This window comes from Bos grunniens, chromosome X (assembly GCF_055505025.1).
Source record: "Bos grunniens cultivar Pamir isolate PY7600 chromosome X, Bosgru_T2T1.0, whole genome shotgun sequence".
Lineage (NCBI taxonomy): Eukaryota > Metazoa > Chordata > Mammalia > Artiodactyla > Bovidae > Bos > Bos grunniens.
This window is the reverse complement of record NC_141194.1, coordinates 29666028-29685560: the sequence shown is the minus strand read 5'-3', so window position 1 is coordinate 29685560 and position 19533 is coordinate 29666028. Positions and strand designations below refer to the sequence as shown.

At 38.8% G+C, this 19533-nt stretch overlaps 1 protein-coding gene across 7 annotated transcripts in view; it reads left to right on the top strand.

Annotated features, from left to right (window-relative positions):
• The window catches only part of TAB3 (TGF-beta activated kinase 1 (MAP3K7) binding protein 3), a 92755-nt gene that overhangs the window by 18690 nt on the left and 54532 nt on the right, over positions 1 to 19533 (top strand). For 3 of the 7 annotated variants that reach the window (XM_086387941.1, XM_086387938.1, XM_086387944.1), the window contains exons 2-3: positions 15735 to 15819; positions 16057 to 16178. The exons of 3 other annotated variants lie outside the window; for them this stretch is intronic. The gene's annotated coding sequence lies outside the window, so the exon portion shown is untranslated. The remainder of the gene's footprint in view (positions 1 to 15734; positions 15820 to 16056; positions 16179 to 19533) is intronic. One more of the 7 variants, XM_086387939.1, reaches the window with a different exon arrangement.

Sequence of the window (19533 nt, the reverse complement as noted above, 5' to 3'; positions counted from 1 at the left end):
TTTAATGATAAAAGGTACAGTTCACAAAGATAGACCTCATAAACCATTAGACACCTTATAACTAAGAAAGGTACATAAAGCAAAAATCAGAAGAAATATAAGGGAAAAGAAAATATATATATATAATCATACTGAGACATATTAACATTCCTCTGAGAATATTTTATCAAGTACAGAAAAAATAAGAATTGGAGCATCTTGAATGATGTCATTAATAATTTAAATATAATAGATTTGTATTTACATCAATTTATATTAATCTTCTGTCCTACACAAATATATTTAAAATATTGTATCTCATACCTTGTTACTAGATTTCCACGGGACATTTTGAAAAAGTGGCAAAAAAATAAACACCTAAATTTCAAAAAGTAGAATTCTTTTTCTGTGTGATTTAGTTATACATATACACATATATTATTTTTGAAATTATTTTCCATTGTAGGTTATTACAAGATATTGACTATAGTTCCCAGTGCTATACAGTAAATCTTTGTTGTTTGGTGTATATCTAATTTTTAAATTAGAAATCTAGCATTCTGGTAATAATTGAAACAGGTAGAATCAAAATGTCATAAATTGTTTAGCTAGGCAAAAATTAATTTTCTAAAATATATATATAATATGTATTATTCATATATTTATACAAAAGCTTTTCTACTATGCTTGATAAAGACTTGAGAAAGAAAAAGTGAAAGTCTCTCAGTCATGTCCGATTCTTTGTGATGCCAGCACTGTAGCCTACCAGGCTTCTCTCTCCATGGAATTCTCTAGGCCAGAATACCAGAGTGGGTAGCCATTCCCTTCTCCAGGCGATCTTTCCAACCCAGGATTGAACCCAGGTCTCCGACATTGCAGGTGGATTCTTTACCAGCTGAGCCACCAGGGAAGCTCAAGAATACTGGAGTGGGCAGCCTATCCCTTCTCCAGGGGATCTTCTGACCCAGGAATTGAACTGGGGTCTCCTGCACTGCAGGTGGATTCTTTACCAACTGAGCTATCAGAGAAGCCCTAAAAGGCTTGAGAAAGAACATCAAAACAAAAGAGATGTAGAAATTGGAAAACATAAACTAAGTGAAATGGGAACACTGAATATGAAATAGACAAAGTGAAACAAACTAGATAAAAGTAAAAGATCCTTATATAGTCTAGTTGTTTTTAAACATGACTGCTTTCTAGAAACATATCTGGAGCTCTGATGAAAAAAAGCAATACCTGGGCATTTGTATTTTTCAAAAAGTCCAAGATAATTCTGGTGTGCATCTTGTTTTAAAAAGTGATTACAGATTTTTCTATTGAATGGTAGTTTTGTGATACAGAATTCTATTATTTTTCTGTTGACCAGTCATGATACAATGGTATTAAGTGAGTAATAGTGACATAATCACAATAGTAAAAGATGTTTATTAGTTTTCACAATCAATAGCCAGACAAAAAAGATAATTGCAACTGCAAGCCATAATAGGAACATGATTAACCTAACAATATAAAATTATTACATACAATTTCAGGGGTAAAGCAGAGTGATGTGCTAAGTGGAAGTTCATACGTACACATGTTTTCTTCTTCTCAGCCAGTCTGTGTCTTTTGGTTGGTGCATTTAATCCATTTACATTTAAGGTAATTATCGATATGTATGAGACTTCTCTGGTGGCTCAGATGGTAAAGTGTCTGTCTACAATGCAGGAGACCCGGGTTCAATCCCTGGTTTGGGAAGATCCCCTGGAGAAGGAAATGGCAATCCACTCCAGTACTATTGGCCTGGAAAATCCCATGGACAGAGGAGCCTGGTAGGCTACAGTCCATGGGGTCGCAAAGAGTTGGACACAACTGAGCGACTTCACTTTCACTTTCATGAGCCTGTTACCATTTTTCTTAATTGTTTTGTGTTTATTTTCTATAGGTAAGTCTTTTCCTTCTCTTGTTTCCTGCCTAGAGAAGTTACTTTAGCATTTGTTGTAAAGCTGGTTTGGTAGTGCTGAATTCTCTTTAACTTTTGCTTATCTAGAAAGCTTTTGATTTCGCCATCAGATCTGAAGGAGAGTCTTGCTGGGTAGAGTATTCTTGGCTGTAGGTTCTTCCCTTTCATCACTTTAAATATATCATGCCATTCCCTTCTGGCTTGTAGTTTCTGTTGAGAAATCAGCTGATAGCCTGATGGGAGTTCCCTTGTATGTTGTCATTTTTCCCTTGTTGCTTTTAGTATTTTCTCAGTGTCTTTAATTTTTGTCAGTTTGATTACTGTGTGTCACAGTGTGTTCCTCCTTGTGTTTATCCTGCCTGGGACTCCCTGTGCTTCCTAGAGTTGGTAGGCTATTTCCTTTCCCACATTAGGGAAATTTCAGCTATTATCTCTTCAAATATTTTCTCAGGTCCTTTCTCTCTCTCCTCTTTCTGGGACCCTTATAATGCGAAGGTTGGTGTGTTTAATGTTCTCCCAGCCTGTCTTCATTTCTTTTCATTCTTTTTTCTATATTCTGTTCTTTGGCAGTGATTTTCACGATTCTGTCCTCCAGGTCATTTATGCATTCTTCTGCCTCAGTTATTCTGTGGATTCCTTCTAGTGCATTATTCATCTGTCTGTCTATTCTTTAGTTTTTGTAGGTCTTTAGTAAACATGTCTTGCATCTTCTCAGTCTTTGCCTCCATTCTTTTTCTGAGATCCTGAATCATCTTCACTTATCATTTTTCTGAATTCTTTTTCTGGAAGGTTGCCTATCTCCACTTCATTTAATTATTTTTCAGGGGTTTTATCTTGTCCCTTCATCTGAGACATAACTTTCTGCTTTTTCATGCTGATTAATTTTCTGTAATGTGGCTTTTCTTTTAGTCTCTCTGGGGCTATGGTTCTTGCTTCTTCTGTCTGCCCTCTGATGGAGGAGGAGGCTCAGAGGCTTGTATAAGCTTCCTAATGGGAGGGCCTGGTGGTGGGAATAACTGGATGCTGCTCTGGTGGACAGGGCCTTGCTCAGTAAAGCTTTAGTCCAATTATCTGCTGGTGGATGGGATTGCGCTCCCTTCCTGGTAATTTTTTTGGCCTGAGACAAGCAAGCCCTATGGGCTCTATGGTCTGTGGGCTCCATTTTTGGGTTAATGGCGACCACTAAGAGTGTTAACACCAAGGGGAGTCTTCCAGGACTGCAGCTGCCAGTTCCCCCATCCCTGTGGTGAGCCCCTGTTGACCCACGCCTCCACAGGAGACCCTCCAACACTAGCAGGTAGTTTTGGCTCAGTCTCCTATGGGGTCACTGCTCCTTTCTTCTGAGTCTTGATGCATGCAAAGTTTTATATTTTCACTCCAAGACTGGAGTCTCCATTTCCCCCAATCCTGTGGAAGTATTATAATCAAATCCAGCTGGCCTTCAAGGTCAGATTCCCTGGGGATTCCCAGTCCCTTTGTCAGATTCCCAGGCTGGGAAGCCTGACAAGGGGTTCAGAATCTTCACAACATTGGGAGAAGTTATTTGGCATTATTTTTCTCCAGTTTGTGGGCTACCCACCTGGTGGGAATGGGATTTAATTTTTAATCATGATTATGCCTCTCCTACCGTCTTGCTGGGGTTTCTTCTTGGTCGGATGTGGGAGTATCTTTTTTTGGTGGGTTCCAGCATCTTGTCAGTGGTTGTTCAACAGCTAGTTGTGATTTTGGTGCTCTCATGGGAGAAGATGAGTGCACTTCTTTCTACTCCACCATCTTGAACCGGAAGCCTGGGGTTTTATCTTATTCCTCCATTTGGGACATACTCATCTACCATCTCATTTTGTCTTAACTTTCTGTGGTAGTAGTTTCAATTCTACAGGCTGCAGAGTTGTGGTTCTTGCTTCTGCTGTCTCCTTTGGTGAATGAGGCTGTCTTAGATGCTTCTGCAGGCTTCCTGGTGGAAGGGACTTGTTCCTGCCCATTGGTGGGTGCAGCTGGGTCTTGTCCCTCTGGTGGGCAGGGTCCTGTCAGGTGCTGTGCTTATCAGGCAGCTGTGGGCTCCAGAAAACTTTATAAACAGCCTGTCTGCAGATGGGTGGGGCTGTGTTCCCGCCCTGTTGTTTGGCCTGAGGCATCCCAGCACTGGAGCCTGTAGTTTGTTGGGTGGGGCCAGGTCTTGGTGAGAAGACGGCTACCTTCAAGAGGGCCCATGTCAATGAGTACTCTCCAGAACTACTGCCACCAGTGTCTTTGTCTCTGCAGTGAGCCACAGCCACCCCCTGCCTCCACAGAAGGCCCTAAAATTCCAGCAGGTAAGTCTAGCTCAGGCTCTTATGAGTCAACTGATTTTTTGCCCTGGGTCCTGGTGTGCATAAGATCTTGTATTAACCCTCCTCTGGTAGTTTCTGTTTCTCCAAGTCTGGTGAAATTCCTACAGTCAAAGGCCTTCAGAGCTAGATTCTCTGGGTGTTCTTCTCCTGTTGCCCTACTCTCTCAGGCTGGGGAGCCTGACTTGAGGCTCAGACCTTTCATGTCTGTTGGAGAGCTTCTGTGGTATAATTTTTCTCTAATTTGTGGGTTGTCCACCTGGCCGTTACATGATTTGATTTTATCACAATTGTATTCCTCCTACCATCTTGTGACTTCTTTGTCTTTGGATGTAGAATATCATTTTGGAAGATTCCAGTGTTTGTTTGTTTGTTTGTTTTTTTGTCAATGGTCATTCAGCAGTTAGTTGCGATTTTGATCTTTTTATAAGAAGAGGTCAACTCTTTTTCTTCTGCTCTGCAATTGTGTCTCCCTTCCCTTACTTTTCAGTCTTGATTGGTATTTTCTCTGCATGGGAATGAATTGTAGGTTGGCAGTTGTTTTTCTTTTTGCTACTTAGAGATTCCATTACACATGATTTTAGCATCCATCTTTATCATTGAGAATTAAGCATTGTTGCTTCTTTCAAAGTAATCATCTTTCCACCTTAGGATGCCTTAGTGGCTTTTTCTTTGTTCATTTTCAGCTAAGAATTCATTGATATTCTTAAATATGTGGCTTGACATCTTTCATCAATTTTGGAAATTTTCAGCCATTCAAATGTTGCTTCTACCCCATACTCTCTCTCCTTTCCTTCTGGAATTCCAAATAACTGTATTGTATGTTAGATCATCACACCATTTCCCCATGTTTCTTTCTGTCTTTATTCTGAGCTTTTTTTTCCTACCAGCCCTTCTCTGACTCACTGTCTCAGCTGTGTCCATTGGCTGTTAAACCTGTTCATTGAATGGTTGATTTCATTTTTTGTATTTTTCAACAAAATAATTACTTGCTTCTAATGAAAATCTGGTATATCAGGTTTTATGGTTTCACGTTCATTGCTGAGATTTTAAAGTTTTCATCTCCTTGAACATGTTAAGTATAATATAAAGTCTTTGTTAATTCTATTATTTGGAGTCTCTGTGAGCCTCTTTTTGTTATTTCATGTTTCTGTTGCTTTTGATCTTATGTGTCTTGTTTCCCTAAGTGCCTGGTTGTCATTAATTGTTTATTGGGCATTGAAATTGGAAAAATTACTTGAGAAATCATGAGCCACGAATAATATCATCCAGGAAGGGTTTTTTGGGGCGGGGGATTGGGGGTAGTGGCATCTGCTTGAGGGAATCTAGGATTACTTAGACAAATCTCTGCTCTCAAGATATTTTTGGCCTAACCAAATGACTCAGGGCCAAATTGCTTTCAATTTATGGACTGTTTAATTTCTGGCTCACCTATATTTTTAAGCTCCCTTCAGGTTTCTAATCTGAGGTTAGTGAAGAGGATTTTCCTGTTGTCCCTCTGGGCCTACCTAGCTGTAAGGTACAATTTAACTTTTAGTTTCTTCTGAATTGCTGGTTTCACCTCCCTGAATTCCAATCCTTTAATGGATCGGAAAGCACTATCTCATTTTCATTCTTGATCCTTTAAGAAAGTCATTTTTTATATTTTGTCCAGCTTTATTATTTGTCTTTAGGGGGAAGTTTGGTTCAAATTAGCTAATATGCCATAACCAAGAGAAGGAGCCTTCCCATTGGCTCTTATGACAGAACATGATTTTGTTTTATTTTCTAGGTCAGACTCAGACCCTTGTTTTCATTAAATTTTGTTTTGTGTAGCTGTAGTCACTTGGTTAACTTTGTTCATTTTAATTAAAAGGTTACAATCCATTTGTGTGTGTGTGATTATAAATAAGTTGTTACTTGAATACTCAGCAGAATTTTAGTTCCTTCCACCTAGGCAGTTTCTAGTCCTTGACAATGGACAAATTAAAGTTTCAGCTAAAAGTAAGTCTCTGGAATTACAGAACGTGAAGTCCCTTTTAATTGATATTGAAATTGGGGTATACTATATCAATTAAGTTTTTTTTTCCCTGCTTGTTGATAAGAATGGTTTTCTGGTTCTACTGTTACCATTATGACTTCTGTTTTAGTGTGCCCATTTGTAAATATAATAGTGTTTGTCTTGGTGAAATAGAAAAAAGGAGGCAGTTCTGTTGAAATTCTTATTTGCTGTATTATTAAAGCTCTCAAGCATCCTCTTGGAGAAGGCAATGGCACCCCACTCCAGTACTCTTGCCTGGGAAATTCCATGGATGGAGGAGCCTGGTAGGCTACAGTCCATGGGGTCTCGAAGAGTCGGACACGACTTAGTGACTTCACTTTCACTTTTCACTTTCATGCATTGGAGAAGGAAATGGCAACCCACTCCATATTCTTGCCTGGAGAATCCCAGGAATGGGAGCCTGGTGGGCTGCCGTCTATGGGGTCGCACAGAGTCAGACACAACTGAAGTGACTTGGCAGCAGCAGCAGCAAGCATCCTCATAAATGAATATGGTGCTTTACAAATTACAGACATTTTCCTTCTGTGTAAAACTAATTTCTACAACATCTTGTGAGGTATGGTATTAAGCAAAGGATTTGGAAACAGGGGCTAACAGAGGTTAAGAAACTTGTCTGTGGCCCCACAGCTGGTGAGTGGTTTATGTCGTCTGTGACTATTACAGTGTTTCATTTTGTGGCTAGTTCACGCTTGCCTATAGATGGCCCTGATTTCCCAGTTTTGTCACATTATGCTTTCTTTTTTCTGTGTACCGTGTAATATAATGATCTCATGACTTGTATCCTAAAGACTGAGATAATTGGGACATTATTCCTTCATATCCCATCCTCGCTGCCTCTCGCCTGACCCCATTTCTAGAATATGGTCATGCACTAGAATTTGCCAACCCATCTGCCTTATTGTAAAGTTTGCTTTGTCACTAATCCTTTATCACCCCACATGTATAGTTAATCCCATTCCCTATTTACTCATGCCTCAATTTTTCTAATTCTAAAAAAGATGCCTCTCTTGTTTCCAATGTACTTGTTATCTTTCTTGTCACTCTCATGGTTAACCTCAAAGTCTCTAACCTTACTGGGTATTTTCTGTAAGCTTTCCTTTCTTTTCTAATCACTGTTTATGTGATCCTAGCCTAAATCTTATTTGTTTTGATCCTCTGAATCTTACAGAAAGCAAAAAGCTTTTATGCCTCAGAAGCTTTTCCTAGCAGTAGTGTCAGTGTTTCTATATGTCTGGTGGTGCTTCTGCTTCTGAATGGTGCTCACATCTTACTTTTAGCATCCTTATAATGAAAGCCTTGAACAGTTACCTTACATTTTTGTTGTCCTTGCTCAGTCGCCAAGTTGTGTCTCAATCTTTTCGACCCCATGGACTGTAGCACACCAGGCCTCCCCGTCTCTCAACATCTCCTGGAGTTTGCCCAAGTTCATGTCCATTGAATCACTGATGCCATCCAACTGTGAATGTCAAATGCCCTTGTTTACTTGAAGCTTTTTCATTTCAGTTATTACTTGTTTACAGGTATGAGGATGCATCCTCCTCAAATTTAGTACTACTACATTTTCTCTTGAGAACTGTTGTCACTATAGTTTTTTGTCCCTATCCAAGGATTCTTTTTTTTTAATGTTTAATTAAATTTATTTATTTTTTAATTGAGGGACAGTTACTTTACTGTGTTGGTTTCTGCCAAGCATCAACACGAATCAGTTGTTCTGGTGCTTCTGCTAGGTCACTTCAACTCTTTGCAACACCAGGGGCTGTAGCCCGCCGGGCTCCTCTGTCCATGGGATTCTCCAGGCAAAATACTGGAGCAAGTTGCCATTTCCATCTGCAGGGGATCTTCCCAACCCAGGGATCAAACCCATGTCTCCCATATTGCAGGCAGATTCTTTAGAGTCTGTGCCACCAGGGAAGCCCTCCCTCTACCTGTCCAAGGTTTTCTTGGAAGTTCATTCACTGCGTTTCTTCCCCATCTCATTCACAAAACTTTCATGCTTTAAAATGTTGATAGAACTGTGATTGGTACCAGTATCTTTTGAATGTCCTCCTATTTCAGACCTTTGCACTTTTCCCTCTTCCTTCTCTTTTAATCCTGTATCTTTTCTGTTGTCCACTTTATTTTTCTTCAGTATACTTGATTTACTTGAATCTATCTCTCCTTTCTCTGAACTCTTTTTGTTATCAGGGTACAGCGTGTGTATGTTATTTTTCACCAGCTCATGAGTAAGCTTTAAGACATGGCATGGGCAGCTTAAAAAAATAAAAAGGGCATGGGCTTCACCATTTTGCCTTATCATTTATTTGTTGCAGGGCCTTGCATATAATATCCAATAAATATTTAAAAGTTTGATTTTAACATAATTATAAACTATGCTTATAATTTCTGATTAATATAATTATTAATCATAGTATTAGTTAATATTAACTGACTTTAAATATAATGGTTTTGTCCCTTTAAGGATTTATCATCTCTGGACTGCCTTAAGAATCCTTTCAGTAGTTTTATATTTTTAGCTTCTTTTTATGTGATCTCTATACAAAAGAATGAAAATCATCAGCTTTTAAGTATTATTTTGAATACATTGTTTTTTTCCTTCCTTAAAGGACTTTGTAGTAACGTTCAGTTGATCATTTTCTTTTCAAATTTTTTTTTGGAACATTTTGAAATGTACAGGAAAAAAAGTTCAGTGAATATCTATGCTGCATTCATCAACATTTCACCATAGTTGTGTCATAGTCCCCTTACCACTCTTTTTTGCTGAGAATTTATGGCATATCCAAGACATTATTTCATCCTTAGGTAACATGTATGTAAAACAACACATTTTCGTACATGACTGCAATGTGTTATCATATATAACACACTTGATAGTGATTCCTTAATTACATATATAATACTTCTTAATCCATGTTCAGGTCTTCCCTGTAGCTCAAAGGGTTAAGAGTTCTCCTGCAGTGTAGGAGACCACGGTTCGACTCCTGGGTCAGGAAGATCCTCTGGAGAAGGGAATGGCAATCCACTCCAGTATTCTTGCCTGGAAAATCTCGTGGACAGAGGAGACTGGCGGGCTATAGTCCGTGGGCTTGCAAAGAGTCGGACACAACTTAGCAACTGACACTACTACTGCACTATCAACACTACTAATCCATGCTCAAGTGTTCCTAGTTCTCTAGAAAAAATTTCTTTTTGTAGTCAGTTTGTTGAGAAGGTTCAGATGTTGACAGCCTGATCCCTTCATGAAGCCCCAGTTTTCACCTAATGCTTTTACAATTCATTATCTGTAATTGCATGGTGGTGGTGGTTGCTGTTTAGTTGCTAACTCATGGCCTACTCTTCGAGACCCCATGGACAGTAGCTCACTGGGCTCCTCTGTCCATGGGATTTTCCCGGCAAGAATACTGGAATGTGTTGCCATTTCCTTCGCCAGGGGATCTGCATGATCCAGGGATCAAACCCTAGTCTCCTGCTTGGCAGGTAGATTCTTTACTGCTGAGCCACCACAGAAGGAAGCCCTACAATTGTATGGATTTGTTATTAAATTAAAAATTGCAAAATAGTGTTGTAAATTGGTCACTTCTGCCATTATTAGCTGAAACTTTTATCTCAAAGAACTTTTTACTCATTCACTTAAACTAGTTGATTAACCTAAAATATCTCAGTAGTTCTCTGGGGAAAGAAGACTGCTTTCTTTTTTAGCTAAGACTTTATATTATTTCACTAAGGCTTATAATACTTTTCTTCCTTCCTGAGGAAGTTAAAAGTTATTCTTGAATGGAAGATTAATGGTTTTGTGGATTGGATTATTGGGAGGGCCTCCCAGTCCTGAGTGAGCAGTCGCAATTCTTTTAAGGTATAGTGGGGTGTGGGGGATGGGGAGACAAAGGGGGAAAAAACCCCAAACATACCCTCTTCACTGTTGGGTCTTGCACTGAGGGTGTGGTGCTCACTTGAGGTATGCTGCTACTGCTGCTAAGTCGCTTCAGTCGTATCTGACTCTGCGCGACCCCATAGACGGCAGCCCACCAGGCTAATTTTTAAACATTCTTCTACTTTCCCAGAGAATAAATTAGACTCAATGTAGAGTCTGTATAGACTCATATAGAGTCATTTAAAGATCTATGGCCTTTAAACTGTCTTAGCACATTTTTGTAATCAAACACATCAAAATTTAATAACTAGTATATCATGCAGTGCTGCAAGGACCCCTGCTGGTCTGCCAGGGATGAAGCAGAAACCTCAGAAAAGCTTTGGCCATTCCTTCAGCTGTTGTGAGCTGTGCCTTAGGCACTAGAGGTGACTGACTGGGAAGGGGATCAGAGTGGCTCAGGCAGTCAGATGAACATTTTGTTACTGATTAAATATAAGCATCATCATTGAAATTTCAGGTAGTAAATATGTACAAATGGCTGCTTTCCTTTTTCTTGATCTTTTATTTGTATACTGTATCACTTGCTTACGTAGCCTTCCTTAAGTCTTTCATAGTTTGAATCATACCTCTTCAGTCTTTCATTTGTTTAGGATAGTGTCTTCAGCATTTTCTTTATTTTTTTTTATCCTGAATTGTTGTTGCATGTCAAACTGGACAAGGTGTTTTAGTTGAAGTTTCACCAGTTCAAACATTGAAGATAAGGAATGTATTATCTGTGTTTGTGTATTTTTGTAATCATATTAGAGCAGAAAAGTTCTTTGAAAACTAATCTGTATTGCTGTCAACATGTTTGTTTACTCCATCTCCTTGCCCCCATCCCTTTTGTGCATTTAATAACAAGGATGAAAAAATAAAAGTAGATGTCCAGATAGGTTCATATGTTAAAAATTAGGCCCTGAGTCAGGACCCAAAGCAAGTTCTTTGTCCATTTCATTTGCTATTAGAAACTTCATCAGGAAATGAAAGAGTAACTTAGCCATTGATTTTGAATAAAGAGGACTAATCCTACCCATGAAATTAAAAGACGCTTGCTCCTTGGAAGAAAAGCTACAACCAGCCTAGACAGCATATTAAAAGGCAGAGACATTACTTTGCCTACAAAGGTCCGTCTAGTCAAGGCTATGGCTTTTCCAGTGGTCATGTATGGATGTGAGAGTTGGACTATAAAGAAAGCTGAGCACCAAAGAATTGATGCTTTTGGACTGTGGTGTTGGAGAGGACTCTTGAGAGTCCCTTGGACTGAAGATCCAGTCGGTCCATCCTGAAGGAAGTCAGTCCTGAATATGCATTGGAAGGACTGATGCTGAAGCTGAAACTCCAATACTTTGGCCACCTGATGTGAAGAACTGACTCGTTTGAAAAGACCCGGATGCTGGGAAAGATTGAAGGCAAGCAAAGGGGACGACAGAGGATGAAATGGTTGGATGGCATCACCAACTCAATGGACATGAGTTTGAGTAAACTCTGGGAGTTGGCGATGAACAGGGAGGCCTGGCGTGCTGCAGTCTATGGGGTCACAAAGAGTTGGACAGGACTGAGCAACTGAACTGAACTGAATCCTACCCAGGTCCCAGAACCCCAGTGGTTTGAGCTGGTGAAATTTAAAAGACATTTTGCCCCAAGAAATAACTGGGTGTGTGCACCTATGCTTATCTTCCAACTTGCTGGGTTTTATTGTAATATTTCTAGTCTCAGATACATGTTCAATAAATGAGTTGTATAGATGAAAAGTCTAGTATTATATAATGGAAAAAATAAGGGTATAATTTTAAAATGGTATTATAGCCTAATTCCTTTAGTACATCTATATCAAGAAAGACTATATAACAATATGGCAGAAAGCAAAGAGGAACTTAAGGGCCTCTTGATGAAGGTGAAAGAGGAGAGTAAAAAACTGGCTTAAAACTCAACACTCAAAAAACAAAGATAATGGCATCTAGTCCCATCACTTTATGGGAAATAAAAGGGGAAAAAGTGGAAGTAGTGACATGAAAAAAATGTTTGCTCCTTGGAACAAAAGCTATGACAAACATAGACAGTGTGTTAAAAAATAGAGACATCACTTTGCCAACAAAGATCTGTATAGTCAAAGCTATGGTTTTTCCAGTAGTCATGTATGGATGTGAGAGTTGGACCATAAAAAAGGCTGAACACTGAAGAATTGATACTTTCGAACTGTGGTGTTGGAGAAGACTCTTAAGAGTCCCTTGGACTGCAAGGAGGTCAAACCAGTGAGTCCTAAAGGACATCAACTCTGAATATTCATTGGAAGCACTGATGCTGAAGTTGAAGCTCTAATACTTTGCCCAACTGATGCAAAGAGCTGACTCATTAGAAAAGACCCTGATGCTGGGAAAGCTTGAAGGCACGAGAAGGGGACGACCGAGGATAAGATGGTTGGGTGGCATCACTGACTTAACCCACATGAATTTGAGGAAGCTCAGGAAGATGATGAAGGGAAGCCTGATGTGCTGCAGTCCTTGGGGTTGCAGAGTTGGACACGACTGAGTGACTAAACAACAACAGTATAACAGCGTCAGCTTTGATGTCTATGGATAGTTCATTTTTCTTCCTTATAATAACGTTCCTATTCTTTTTAACATCTGTTTTCTAGTATAATAACATATGTGGGTGTGTGTGTGTTGTGAATTAAACACTAGAGAGGTTATGAGACCTGTTTTGTAGTCTTAACTTTCTAGCAAATTTTTAAATCCCTCTAGAGCATTGTACGAAGAAGGCAATGGCAACCCACTCCAGTACTCTTGCCTGGAAAATCCCATGGACGGAGGGGCCTGGTAGGCTGTAGTCCATGGGGTCGCTAGGAGTCGGACACGACTGAGCAACTTCACTTTGACTTTTCACTTTCATGCATTGGAGAAGGAAATGGCAACCCACTCCAGTGTTCTTGCCTGGAGAATCCCAGGGACGGGGAGCCTGGTGGGCTGCTGTCTATGGGGTCGCACAGAGTCGGATATGACTGAAGTGACTTAGCAGAGCATTGTTTGGAGGTTGGGTTCAGGATTTCTCAGCCTCGGAACTCTTGACATACTGGGCTAGACGATCCTTTGTTGACAGGAGTTGTCCTGTTTACTGTAGAATGATGAGCAATATCCCTGGCCTGTGCCCACCACATCCCAACAGCAACCTTCTCCAGTATGGCAAACAGAAATGTCTCCAGACATTGCCAAATGCGCCTTGTGAGGCAAAACTCATCCCCAGTTGAAAAACACTATGTTAGATGATGTGTAGATTTCTTTCCAGCTTTATAATTCTGTGGTTTTTATTTTTAAAAATCCTGCTCTTTGCAACCCAGTTTAAATGTCATCATCTCCATGAAGCTTTGCCCCACACCCCCTCCCCCCCCCCTTTTTTTTTTGGTTCTTAATTCTTTTACTGGCAAATTATAGGACTTAACCTCACTCTGTTGTCTCTCTCAGTGCATTTCTTTCACTTTGAGGGCATGGGCCTTCTTTATCTCCAAGCTGAGTGCTCTGATTTTATTAAATGAATGAACAGTGGATTCAGGAGTATTGAAGGTTAGACATTGTAAAATAAATGATTAAAATGGCATTTTTTTGGTTAATCTTTCAAATCTTTCCAATCAGAAATTACCACAGTTTCTGATCTTTAATTTCTGGGTTAGTGAGATTGACAACTCACATTTCTTTAATAAAATGTGAGTCTCCTAAAGTGTTTGTGGGAGCTACACAAAACAAATTGAAGTTGCTTTTGCAAAAAATAAAGTCTCATGAAAATTCAAAATAGAATTGTTCCAACTGTCATATCCAAATGTGTTTCAGATGACTCCACTTTGTTAATTAGAAAGGTGCCATCTATTCAGATAATAGAGAAAAAGAAAGGTAGTAAATAATTTTCCTATAGAACCTAGAATATCTCATCATAGTTCATAGTCTATAAGTCAATATTTATCAAAGCAGCCCATAGTAAGAAATACATTTTAATCTTGATCTAGTACACACATACCAGTTTTTTGAGTCAGTATTTACTAAACTAAGTGAGAAGCCATGTCTGACTCTTTGCGACCCCATGGACTGTAGCCTGCCAAACTCCTCTGTCTGTGGGATTCTCCAGGTGAGAACACTGGATTGGGTTGCCATTTCCTTCTCCAGGGGATCTTCCTGACGCAGGGATCAAACCTGGGAAGCCCCAAGTTTGAAGCGCTCTGATATTTTCTATTATATTTGTTTTTATTTCCCTAAATACTAATCACCTAGTAAATTTATTATATAGTTTACTGTCACAGCCAACCATTTGTAAAACACTGTTCAAAGTAAACTCTTGAAGTAATAAAATGTCAAGATGATTTGCCTCTTGTATAGGTTACCAGTAGGTTGTCCTGTGTCTTTTTAGATGATGTCTTTTAATAATTGACGTAATGAAGACGTTGGAACACCTCAACCAAAGAAAATTAGATTTGTACTTATTTGGAACTTTATACATTTATTTATTTAGTGTGCACAAGGCACTGTAGGTCAAAAAACATGTTTGGTTCTCATTCTCAAGGTTTACAGTTATAAAGCCCAGAGGAAAAAAAGTTGATAAACATTATTTCAAGTGCTCAATATGGTAACAAACACACAATAGCTTTTATAGTCATTTAGGAAGGAGAGAAAACTGTTCTGATTAAAGTCGATGGGGATAAGGTTAACATGAATGTAGGGTGGATTTTTGTCACATCAGAGATCTGAAAAAGCTATTTCACATGGTAGAAAACAGCCTTCATGTAGGTACAAGCACTTCTTGCTCATACTTGAAGTTAAGTTTTCAGGTACTATTTAAGATAAAGTAACTGAGAAGGAAAAAAAAAAATTTAAATATAGTAAAACACTGAAAAAACTACATTATAAACAGGAAATGTTATTTTAGCTCTGCTGTGGTTATAAGGAGGTTGAGTCAGTAGATTAATTGGAAACTTATATGCATGATGGCTCTGATATGTAATACAAGCCAGTATTTGCCCTAAAATGATAAGGTTAATGTTGAATTATTAGATTTACTAAGAATGGATATAGTTTCTAAATGATGGAGAGAGAGAATGCTCATCTGTCAAAATAAGCCAGTAAGATGACTATTGTATATAAAAATTATTCTTCATGGAGCAGAAATGGGTTATACAGTAGCATTGTTTTAAAAGTTATATACTATTTTGCCTGTGCAATTGAAAATTTTGTACATGCTTGATAGGCCTGGGCTTCATCCTTTCTACTCTTGATGGAATGGGGAGCTCAAGGTGGTAAATCACAACCAGGTGTGTTACACAAGCCATATGAGAAAACAGGCAGTGGACTTTTTGTCTTTCTGAACTGCTCTATTCTGTGGGATACTGTAGAATTTACTGTAGAAGATATTTGTGACCTAAAGGAAAAGAAGAGTCTGTGATGATACTTGGGAAAGAACCACTTGCCCCAAAAGTGTGGTCTAGCACCCTGTCTGCTTAAGTCACTGTATTGAGTTAGGAAGTTAATAAAAGGACAACTTATCTCCTCATTTTGTCAGATTTCCAGTCCACTGAAAAGAATGTGCTTTGAGAGCTGGAGATGTGAATAAGAGTCCTGTGCCACGGCTCATAAACCATTTTGAGGTAATTTAAAATCCAAAGTTTATTTTTTAGAACAGTTTTAATTTTTCAGAAAAATTGAGAAGTTAATAGACAGTTCCTTTATACCCTGCACTGGATTTCCTTTGTTACTAATAACTTTATAGTAGCATGGTATACTTGTTACAATTAATTAACCAATATTAAAACTGTTATTAACTAAAATTTATGTTTTATGCAGATTTCCTTAGTTTTTATCCTAATGTATTTTTTCTCTTTCAGGATCCCACCAGGGTACCCTATTTCAGTTATCGTCATGTCTTTTTAGGCTCCTCTTGGCTGTGACAGTTTCTCAGACTTTCCTTGTTTTGATGACCTTGTCAGTTTTGAAGATAATTGATCAGGTATTTTGTGGAATGTCCCTCAATTAGGATTTATCTGATGTTTTTCTCATGGTTAGACTGGGGTTATTATGGGTTTGGGGGAGGAAGACCATAGAGGTAAGGTACCATTCTCATTACGTTATATAAAGGGTACATGCTATCATCATGATTTACCACTGTTAATGTTTACTCTGTAACCTGGCTTAAGAATATGTTTGTCAAGTTTCTCTGCTCTAAAGTTAACTTTTTTTTTTTTTTGTAAAAACTCTGTTCCATGCTGTGTTGTTTGGAAATAAGTCACTAAGTGTAGTCCTGTCTTATTCCTAAGGAGTAGGAAGTTTGCTCTGTCTTCTTGAGGGTGTTCTACGTAAATTACTGGGAATTCTACATGGGAGATTTATTTATTTATTTATTCAGTCATTTGTTTATCCGTTCGGGCTTATGGGTATTTCTTTTCTATGGTGGGTCATAATCCAATGCCACCTTATTTATTTTGTTGCTCAAATTTTTTATGTTTTGGCCATGGAACTCTCTTGGTTGGCTCCTGTTTCACTCTGGCATGCCCTCATCTTCATGTGTTTCTTGGTTTTTCTTTGTGTTTTTTGTTTTTAGAACATGTCCTTACTTTCTGGTACTAAAAGACCAGGTTTCTTTTATTAGAGAATGCCATTGGAAATGAAGATCTAGGTGCTAGGTGTGCGTGTGGCTACTAGGATTTTCCTGTTTTTAGGCCCTCTTAGCTGAAATCCTATGTATATGTTACCTGTATATTTATGCATATCTGTAAGTATTTCTATGTATTCATTTCTCTCTCTCTCTCTCTCTCTCTGTGTAAGTAAACATGAGTTCATATTGATGTCTCCAAGTCTAATCCATTACCACATAGGTCATTCTAGCCTCCTCCCCTTACTTTTCTGCAACCTCCCACTCCAACAGTGAGAAATCTGGCCCCCACCAGTCACCATCCATTTACTTAGTTGTTTAATCCCATTGTGCATGCATAGTTGTGTATGAGTTTTGTTAACTTGTACCCCTGTGGCAGATCAGCTGGAATACAATACTCATGCACAGTTCCTTTTGTCTTTAGCTTTACAGACTACTCCAAAGTTATTTAGATTGGCAGCTTTCCCCCATCCCCTGCAGTGATAACTGTTTTGTATACTAGTAATACAGTTAGATTTTATCATATGGTCTCCATTCCTTTGTTGGAACTCCCTGACTTTCTAAAAGATTTTTAAAAATGTGTATACTTTAAGGTTGGTTCTTTGTGTTAAAAAGTTCTATGGGTTTTGACAAGTGCATAATGTCATGTACCTCCCATTACATTGTGATGCAGAATTATTTCACTGTCCTAAAAATCTCTTATGTTTCACCTATGAGCCCTCCTATCCTCCCCAGAAACCTCTGGCAACTGTTGGTCTTTTTACAGTCTTCTATTGTTTTGCCTTTTCTAGAATGTTCTTGAAATATTTTTGAAGTCACTTTATGAAGGAAATCCTTGATTTCTCTAACCGAGATACCATTTTCTCCCCTATTACCAACTCATTCTTAATTGAACAAAATATTTCTAATAAGTAAGAATCAAGGCTTTCCCATTTCTTTTGTCCATTACCACTATATAAGGTAATTAAGCTTTGTTTATCTTTTAATATCCTACCTCTTTGTTACCAGCCTTGGAATTGGGAGGAAATACCAAGTACCTTTATTTTTATTTCTGTTGGGGAGATTCGTGGGGGAAGGCAGGCAGTGGCATGTATGGTATGTCCTGTATAGGTGGCAGCTGGCAAATAGATACTCATGGGGAGGGGCATTAAGCTTCAATTTAATCTGAATATGCTTCTGTTTCTTTTTGGGGATTTATATTTAACTTGAAAATAGCTTTGATGAATTTTTGAATATGAATATTACTTTGGTCTGTAGTCTCTTGAGAATATAACAATTTGAGATAGATGCAGTGCTGTGAATATGTGACTATGTCAAAAAAGTTTCTAATATGAATGAAAATCCCATAGGATGATAGTTTTAGAAATTATTTGGAAGGCTCATTTAGGGGAAATAATAACTATCCTATTCCTATTTCTCACTTGTTTTTTGGTAGCATCCTTTCAGGTATATGTATGAAAAATCCTCTTAGCCTTCCACTGAAAGATTATCTTAAAAGTTCTCTCACGATAAGGCTAACTTTTTTTCAAACCTGGGAAATGCTCACCTCACTAAACTTAACATTCTAGCAGTGATTGTCAGCCACAGATATTGTTACCTTTCCTGGGGCCATTTGGAGGTGCTATTGGGATTTTACAGGGGGAGACCAGGATGCCAAACACCTTGTGTCACGTGCAGTGGACTTGCATGATGAATCATTGTGCCCCACGTTACCACATCAATAGCATACTGTTGAGACACACTAGGCAGACTAATACGTGTAGTACTACCTTTCAGCTTCTCTATTGAACACATTTCAGCTGTCAAGACACCCAACAAGTATGTCAGTGAATGGAGCAAGGCATGGCCTCTGTTTGGAACACATGAGGGGAGTGTAGGGATTAGGCACGCTAGAGAGTATGTCCTTAGCTTCAGCCAGCTGGTTGTTGACTACTACTGGTAGATCTGACTTTTCAGACAAAAGCTAGATACCCAAGGTTTAATGTAAAATTGTCCTAAAGTGTGGCTCAACTTTTTTCTTTTTATCACGCCAAGGCCAAACCCAACAGATTGGTGGGCTGGTTTTGGCCCACAGACCATTGGGTTATAACCTGTGATGTAGTTATCTTAGAAAGTGAGCTAAAATTTTGGCAGAGGTAAACAGGGTCATCACAGCCCTCAGTATTTGCTGAGCTCAGAAAAGGCTGTGGAGACAAAGCACTAGGTGTTGAGGTCATCTTCTGTAGTGTAGAGAATTGTGGCATAGGAGTAGAGCTCTGGGGAACTTCTTCTCTGATTGGAAGGGGGAATTCTGTTGAGAGAAATTCTGCACCGCTGGAGGAAGCCTTAGGTAAGCATACCATCCCAGCCCTTCACTTGCTATAGTGCCTTAAGAAATACGGAATCCTGCAAAGTTTGCAGGCAACAAAGGCTCAATGCTACAGAATCTCCTGGTTTATATGGCTTTGGAACTGTGTGACAGTCGTAGGGTTTATGCCTTCGATATTTGTTCATTCTTGATCTGGCTCCACAGTCCACAACTGTGGCCATCTGTGGTGTAGTTGGGGTGTTTCAGGGGTGTCCCAGGAGTTTGGTCATGTCCTAGTACAATTCAAATACTACTCTCATCTTATGGCTGGTTTTAAGGTGTCACATCATGACTCATTTTAGTATGATATGAAAAGTAACAGCCCATTATAATATTGTTAAGTAATAAAGTCTGTATGTGTTTTGC